Genomic DNA, 9,326 nt, shown 5'->3' on the forward strand with positions numbered 1-9,326 from the left:
AAAAAGCCTCTTTCAATTTCTCCATTTGAACTAATGTATGGAAGGCCAGTTCTAACACCAGGTCTTTTATCCAACCCTCCAGCTGTTCCAGATAGCCTGTTAACTCCTCTCTTACGTCACCTAAGGTCCATCCTATGGAGCTATGCAGACTGGTCATTACCCCAGCCGTGTGACAATCATTGTCCACCTCCAGTCCACATCGGGGATCAGGTTCTTCTCTTTCCTCCAGGCCAGCACCCTTCACCCCTTTCCCCTAAATGGCAGGGACCCTTCAAGGTAATTCTTGTGATTCCTACAGCTGCTAAACTCAAGGGCTTTCCTCACTGGGTCCACCTGTCTCACCTAAAACCTTTTATCTCACCTCCATCCCAGAAAAAATCTCTCTTCATATACAGTGAAACCTCTCTTCATATACAGTAAAACAAACAGGGCCTTGCACTCTCAAGCTTCAGAGGACACCAGGATCCACTGCCTTGTCACCAATTCCAGAGGAATAAGGTATCACCCCTTCCTTTCCCAACTAGGGCCACACAGGGCCAGAGGCAAAAGGACCATCAGAAATATCCAGGCGGTAAGGATATAACAGTCTATCACTGCTCAATACTCAGCAACTGATCACCTGTGTTTCCTAAATGCTAAACTAACAAAACAAACAGGTGCCTTACCTCTAATAAGGCTTGTCTCAGGTAAAAATTAAACAGAGTACTAAAACACCATAATAATCATTAATTCTATCACAGCCACCTTTTTAACATGTCTCCATCTGGACAGGCCAGATCTACCTCAGATAAATGTCAACTCCAAAAATAAAATAATGATTCTTTTTTTCTAAGCTTTTTCTATGTCACCAGTATCTTGTCAGACAAAAGGTTCCCAGCCACACCACGAAGGATGGACAACTGCATAACAAGGGACGACAGAACTTCATTCCAGGACTCCCACTTTCATCCCAGGACTTCAGGAGCTACCCTCCCCATTTCCCCCAAGAGCCAACCGACGCCCACCATTCAGCCAGAAGCAGTCTTTGAGAGAAGCGGCGCCCCATACCCACTCATCCACATTTTTTCTTTTTTCTTTCCTTAGAAAAAACAAGTCAGGGATGGTGTGAATTCACAACATGCCCCCACGGTTGGGATGCCTGGTGGACCTAGACACTTCCACCTAGCCATTTCTGGGTCAAAATAGCCGTTTCTGGGTCAAAACATCTCATGTGACCAGGACCCGTGGCTTTGCGTGGTTGTGTAAAGCACACAGCACAACCATGTGATCTATGCACATGCGTCGAGTAGCCACATGAGCCTGTGTACGCAGGCGCGGTCCAGCCTTTATAAGCCGGCATCATATTCCCCAGCTCCACTTTCTCTTGATCACGTGTGTTTTCCACAGGCCTGTTCACGTCTGTCTCTCTCTTTCTTATCGTGATAAAACTCTTGTTAGTGGATTCTGTTGTGTTTTGTGACATTTCCTCGCTGGGTAAGAGAGCCACAAAATAACAGAAGCTATGATAGTACACATGAAATTCATAGCAGAAAACAGCTGATATATTCAAAAAGCCAAGTAACACCAATACTCCTTGAGCCTTGACTTCCACTGGAAAGTCCTTGACCTTCCAGGTAACAGCTTTTGTCATAGTCAGCTGAATTCCTGCTTCATATTTCTGTGGCCCGCAGCACCTCTGCACTGGTGAACATGGACGGGCCCTCTTGCTGAGCCTTGTCCTCTGCACTGGTGAACATGGACAGCTCCTCTTGCTGAGCCTGTCCTGGATGTCTGGCCTCCCTGAGCCCGTGAATCGACAGTCTCTGAAGTTTATCTTCAGAAGCATAGTCTGGCTCTAGCAGCTCATCAATCATTTACAAGTCAATGGCTCCCTTTACCATGAACAGACTAAGCCAGAGAAAGAAGGTGTATACCAAGACTCACAAGTCAGTAAGGTGTTGAAATGCCAGGTGCTCCTCCATACGCCTGTAATTCCTAGAGCAGAGCTTTCTTCCTTACTAATCAGATACTGGTCATCCCATATGTCAGCGTCCACAAAGTTTAAATACTAATCTTTCTGTTGTTGATGACTGTGTTGTTGAGATGGGGTTTCTCTGCATAGCCCTGGCTGTCTTGGAACTCACTGTGTAGACCAGGCCAGTCTTGAACTCAAGAGACCCACCTGTCTCCCAAATGCTGGACTAAAAGTGTGGGCCACCAGGCCTGACTTACTAAATTCTTTTTAAAGTAATAATATAAGTTCTGTTTTGTTTTTTTTTAACATGAAATAGCCTTGGCTCCTTTTAGGGATCAGGTAGAATAGACATAAATAAAAATAAGCACAATTACCATCAGAGAACATTCAAATATTAGGTTAAAGGTCTTCAGCTTGGGGATTCATGTCTCAGAGGAGTTCTGGAAGTGTAGGTGCATGTGCAGCAAGTGGACACCAATGTCACGACGACTCTCGTCATGCCTGGCCTGCACAGTCAAAGATGGCAGTAGCGTGTCCCCGCGCACATGCAGCAGCACAGAGCATGCCGCTCCGAGAGCTCTGGCAATTTTTTTCTATGAAAGATACACAAATAAATAATTTCTGTAGGGCTGGAGAGACGGCTCAGGGGTTAGGAGCACTGGCTGTTCTCCCAGAGGTCCCGAGTTCAATGTCAGTGAGATCTGATGCCCTCTTGGTGTGCAGATATGTATACAGACAGAACACTGTATACATAATAAAAATAAATAAATCTTTTAAAAAATAACTTGTTTATAAAATGATTGATAAAGAAAGCTCTGAGGAACAAAAGGGCTTAATCTCATCTGTTTCACTGCCATTTTCTCTTCACTTAAAATAATTGGAAAATTAAATGAAATGCTGTTATAGAGTGATGCTCTGATTAAGTGCTGTGTTGTCACAGTGTGGTTTTTTCAGTAGCTGTCAGGCCGTGCTATTACGAAGCACAAAGGAGTTCACTTCTACAAGGGGTTAAACGTGTCTTCATGATTAGAAGAACCTTGACTTTCTGATTCAAAACAAAGCAAGTCTAGAAAATCCCCTTTATCTACTGGGGAGAATTGGGAGTGTGAGGTTATACATGGTAAGATGCTGTGTGGTTTAGAAATTAGTGAGCTAGAGAAGGTAGTGACCACAGAGCTCTCTCTGAGCACAGAGTGAAGTGGCCATTGTGCCTCTGCCTCATCTCAGATAATCAATGGAGCCTCATCAAGGGCAGATTAGCACAGCTTCTGTCTCTGTGAGGGCGCAGGCATCAGCTCAAGAGGAATTCTTCAGGGCACTAAGAATTCCAGTCAAGACCTCACACAGAAACCGCTAAATTACTACAACACACGTGTGTGTGGCTTCTGTCTTCCACCACCCCCTACCCCAGGGCTGAGGCCTGAGCCTGGTCCCCCTATGTCGCTAGCAAAGCCCTCTGTTACCAATCTACACCCCTAGTCCTGAGCACTTCAGGGGCGGAGTCTGCACTCAGACGTTTTACCTTCCTGTCCCAGTTTCCTGAGTGCTGGATTACAGGTGTGGACCACTCATCTTTACAGATGTGGCATCTACCAGGAGCCCCTTTCAAGATCTCTAATGGTTTGAAACAATTTTCAAGATTTATTTACAAGTATGAGCATTTTGCCTGTATTCATTGTGTGTGTGTGTGTGTCTGGTGCCCAAGGAATTTAGAAGATGCTAGAGTCTGTGGAACTGGAGTCAGAGATGGCTGTGAGCTACCTGTGAGTGAGTGATGGATACCAAACACAGATCCTGAAAACTGAACCTGGGTTTTCTACAAGAGCAGCAAGAGCTCTTAACCTCTGAGCCACCTCTCCAGCCCATCCCTGCTGTTTTAAAAGCTGTGGGTTTTTTGTTTTTTTATGTTGTTGTTGTTTGTTTTTTGTTTTTGTTTTTCGAGACAGAGTTTCTCTGTGCAGCTTTGAAGCCTATTCTGGAACTCACTCTGCAGACCAGGCTGGCCTCGAACTCACAGAGATCCTCCTGCCTCTGCCTACCAGGTGCTGGGACTAAAGGTGCGCACCACCACACCGTTGGCACATCCCATAACCCAGCATTCAGGCAGCTAAGGCAGGAGGATCACAAACTAAGTCTGGGAAGCTGAGAGAGGATGTGAGCCACACCCAAGGCCAGCCTGAGACACACAGTGACAGGTTGTCTACAAAGAAAGAGCACATTTCCAGGGGCTGGCGGTGTGCCTTAGAGGTAAAGGTACCTGCCGCCAAGCCGGATGACCTCAGTTGGAGTCCCAGGCACCCACATGATGGAAAGAGAGAACTGATTTCATGGAGAACAATGATCCCCACTTTCCGAAAAGTTGAGCAGGCTTCAGAAAATGCAGAATAAACTGTGTGAATGTTGTAGTTAAATTTAGAAATACAAAAACTGTGTTTACAATTACACAAAGAAGCGCATTTCTGCACGGATAGCTCGTGACAGAGGAGGGTTCTGCCTGCCTGGCCTGCTCCAACAGCGGGTTTTATTGCTGATTTTTCAGTCATGAATACTTAAGTTATATGCACAACTGGAAGCTGGCTTTCCTTTGATGAATCAGAATGCTCTTCAGGATCACACAGGGCATCACTGGCACTGTCACGGTCATAAAACACCGCCCAGGCCACTGGAATTACAGGTTGCCTATGAAGAAAGAGTACATTTCCAGGGGTGGTGACAGGGCTTTAAAGGGTAAAGATGCCTGCCCCCAAGTCTGATGACCTGGGTTGGAGTCCCAGGGACCCACATGCCGGAAGGAGAGATCTGACCCCTGCTTCCAAATGCAGGTAAGTAAAGGTTTAACTAAGTCACTTATTGTAACTTTTACTTTATACATGTTTAACATTTTGGCTTTTGGACTCTTTAATAATAGTATTTTGCTTCCAACATACACACATCCTACACAGCAGAACAGAGATGAACAATCGGAGCCCCTCCCAGCCACCCCATCTATTCCTGACTCTTCACCTGCATTCATGCGTGCCCGCACCTTCTCATTCACACAGGGCTCTGCGTGAAGCTCACATGGGAAACGGGGCAGGAGAAGCGTAACCAAGACACTTGATGACCCTGCTCACTTCCGCCTTTCCTCTTCCTACAGATTCACAGTCTATCACTAGACCATGCAAGACAAGCAAGCGTGCTTTGTGACATTCTGGTAAATGAGTGTTTCCTTGTGGGCTAGAGACCATACCATGGGCCTCATGCAAGCACTCTGCTACCTGCCTAAACCCCAACCACTATAAATGTCTTTACATTTATAAATGTTTTTAAAAATGCTTTTTAAATTTTTCAGATGACTTTCCAATTATCTTCATGAGGTAGATATGCAGAGAGCATAATTAGAAGGGCTTATACACTTGGCAAAGAGTCTAGTTAAAATGATTACATAGGATGCCAACCACTAAGAAAAATCTAAGGAATTAATCTGGGTCCAAATAACAACAACCCCCCCCCCAAAAAAAAAAGGGAAAAAATGCTACTATTGATAAAAACCAAAAGAAGAATGAAATGTATTGAGTCCAATCTCTCTCTCTCTCTCTCTCTCTCTCTCTCTCTCTCTCTCTCTCTCTTTAAGATTTATTTATTTATTATGTACACAGAAGAGGGTACCAGATCTCATTAAAGGTGGTTGTAAGCCACCATGTGGGTGCTGGGAATTAAACTCAGGACCTCAGGAAGCGCAGTCGGTGCTCTTAACCTCTGAGCCATCTCTCCAGCCCGCCCAATCTCTTAAAGCTATTTCAATCCCATTTAAAAGTCAGACTAGAAATTGTGAAACATCTTAAAATAGGATTAAAACAATGACTGGGAAATCGGGTTTTAATGCACAATCCTGGAAAAGAAAATATTTGGTCCCTCTGACTGCATCTAACACAGAAATGCCGTAATCTGGACATTCTGAGGAGCCTTTAAGTGTTCTAGAGAGTTCTGAACAGGAATCAGATACATGTGACCTAAAGTCCAAAGCAGGGAAATGCAAATTTAGTGAAAATGAAGTCATCCAGTCCTGAGCCTCCGATCTCCTAGGCACCCTCCTCTAAAACACATCTGCACTTTCAGGGCTTGTTAATTCTAATTAGGAAATAATAATCTCCGGAATAACCCTGAATGTCTAACAGCTCAGTGGTTCATTCCTCAGAGGTTTAGTCAAAGCGGTATTTTCAAGACAGCAGGGTTCAGAGAAGAACAAAAGCCACACAGCCACATCACACAGCCAGGACCCCAGCATCCGGGAGGCGGGTAGGAGGACCAGAGTCCAAGGCCGTTTGTGAGTGTGAGGAAAGTGTAGACTACATGAAACCCCGTCTCAAAAAACAAAAACAAAAATAAAATACATTGTTTTAAAATCTCACCTAGGAGCTAGAGATTTGGCACTTAAGAACACTGGCTGCTCTTCCTTCCAGAGGACCCAGTTTTGATTCCCAGCACTCACTTGGTGGTTTAAAATCATCTGTAGCTCTAGTCCCAGGGGACCTGATGCCTTCTTCTGGCTTCCCAGGACACAGGGTACAATATGTAGTGTGTGTACATATATGCAGGCAAAAACTCATATATGTATGTATATATAATAAAAATAATTTTTAAAGTCCCATTTAAAAACAGTTCTAGTGTTTTGTGTGTGTACATATGTGTGTGGGTGTGTACACATGGAGGCCGTCAGTCGTCTACCACTATCCACCTTCTTTCTGGAGACAGTTTCTCTCTCTGATCCCAGAGCTCACTGATTGGCTAGCCTGGCTGGCTCCTGAGCCCAGGATCCTGATGTCTCTGCTTCCCAGCTCTCTGAGTGCACAGAGCCATAAGAAAGCGCCTGGCTTCCCCACTCAGGCACTGGCGATTTGAGCTCAGATTCTCACACTTGTACAGTGAGTGTTTCACCAACTGAGCCACCTCCCCAGCCTCCTACATAGGTTTTGTTTGTTTGTCTGTTCACTGTTTGGAGACCTCTCGTATAGCCCAGGCTGGCCTTAAACTCAGAAGGTAGCTGAGGATGACCTTGATCTTCTGATCCTCCTGCCTCCACCCCATGTGCTGGGATCACAGGTATGAGCCACCACGCTCAGTGTAGGTAGTCCAGGTCTTCATGCACGTTAGGCAAGCACTCTACCAACCTAGCCACACCCTCAATCCCCAAATGATTTTTAAAGGGCTCTTCAATCTATTTATACTAGAAAATTTCAACTTTGGTAGTGAGAAATGCCTATAGTCCAAAATGTTCAGGGTTAAAATATGGTCCCTGGCCTGTGAGCATCTCAAGAGAAACAGTGATGCTGTACTGTATATTATAATGAGCCTGAGCCTCAGCCTGGTCATCATAGGCAGCTCACCAATTAAGAAAGACCATGCCGGGCAGTGGTGGTGCACACCTGTAATCCCAGCACTCGGGAGGCAGAGGCAGGTGGATCTCTGTGAGTTCGAGGCCAGCCTGGTCTACAGAGCTAGTCCAGGACAGGCTCCAAAAGCTACAGATAAACCCTGTCTCCAAAAACAAAAAAAGAAAGAAAGAAAGACAGAAAGAAAGACAACAGGCTCCAACACAACCCTCATCAAATGGTACCCATCATAATAAGTTTGTAACTGCATTGCCCATTGCGGTAGGACTTGCTCAAAATACAGTGAGTCAGGACCCAATTCATTAGCAGCCGTATGGACTAAAGACTATGGTGATATTTTATTTATGCTGAAATGTGATTTTACTTGTATGTTAATAAATATAAGTGCCTGGGGGTCATAGCAGGGCATGTAGCAGAAGTCTAGCAGTAGTAGCACATGCACTTAATCCTGATCGCATGAGGGCAGATCTTTGTGTGTTCAAGGATACAGCAAGTATGGAGACACACACCTTTAATCTCAATACCAACCTTGTAGTGGGTAGCCATCCCAGCATTGGCTGGGAAGTTCCAACCCCCACTGAGGCTTTGGTAATGGTCACGCCCACAAGGCGGGGCTGAGGGAGGAAGCTGAAGACCTGGGATCTAGAGGAGAGGCCTCTCTTGGTTCTGAGACCCTGGACACTGGAGGTAGACCAAGCAGAGTTCTCCAGAGAATCCCGCCGGACTGTGCCATACCTTTGCCAGATCCTACAACCTATCCCTTCATTTGTAAGCTACCCCACAAAATAAACCTCCCTTTTGACTATGTGGAGTGGCCTTAATAATTTCACCAATATCTGGCACTCATGTTGGGCAAATTCCAAAGGCCTGGGTGGCTCCCTCCCTCAGCCTCCTCCCCTGCTGGCGGGTACCTAAACCTGCCTGCAAAGTTCCATTTAACCAGGGGATGCCTACATGGTTCCATTCCTGAAAAAGGGAACAGCTAGTCAGGTCTCAGTTCCCTAGCTTAGCCCCTAGACCAGCGAAAACCGCTGTGAGTGAGGTGTTCCCACTCCTCCCTGAGTGCTGGCTCACCACCATCTTGGCTCCTGCCTTCAGCTGCCACCAGCCAAGGTTGCCGCAGGCCCTGCTTTGGAGCTATACCAATGCCTCCTGCTGGCTGAAAAGTGCTACTGCACCACCCAAAACCACGGAAAGGTAAGCTTATTTCAAGTAAAAGTACTTGATAATTTTATACCTTAAAACTGACTAACAAATTTTGAGTAATTCTTGTAATATGGCTGACAACATTACCTCACAAGAATTTAAAAACCTTTTGCCTGTATGATGAATGAAATTTTCATGGAAATATACGACCTCCCTAAGGCATACCTGGCCTGTACCATTTTGACATTCATTGTAATAATTCACACAGTGTTCAAACACTGGTTTAATAATAAGAACAAATATGAGTCATTATTGGGACTGATACAGGCTTTAAAAGATGGCAATGAAGGCTTACAGAAAAAAGATTCTCTTTCTGGAATCTGCTAACCCAGGATTTATAGGCTTTAAAAGATAGCAATGAAGGCTTACAGAAAAAGATTCTCTCTCTGGAATCTGCTGGCCAGGACTTACATAAAAAGATTCTCTCTCTGGAGTCTGCTAACTAGAATTTACAAAACAAACTTGTACCCAAAATTGCTTTTATTGATAATAAATATGAGTATTTAATGGATAGAACACTAACTCTCCAGAGTGAAGTTGTAGCTACTCAGACACTATATAAGGAAGAAAAATTATCATAATAATATAGGTCCATGGAATCGTGTTTCAGAAGAGCATAAAAACTTCCATGATTCCATGAAAAATCTGGAATCCCTTACAAGAGAGGAGGTTTACTCCCTGGAACAGACACTAGGTGCTCATTTACAAGCCCTGGAGGAAACTCTCAATAAAAATGACAAGGGACCTAATAAGCAGAAGGGCAAGACCATTAGGTTGGTAACATGCATCCAAAT

The sequence above is a fragment of the Onychomys torridus genome, chromosome 19 (genome assembly GCF_903995425.1).
Source record: "Onychomys torridus chromosome 19, mOncTor1.1, whole genome shotgun sequence".
Classification (NCBI taxonomy): domain Eukaryota; kingdom Metazoa; phylum Chordata; class Mammalia; order Rodentia; family Cricetidae; genus Onychomys; species Onychomys torridus.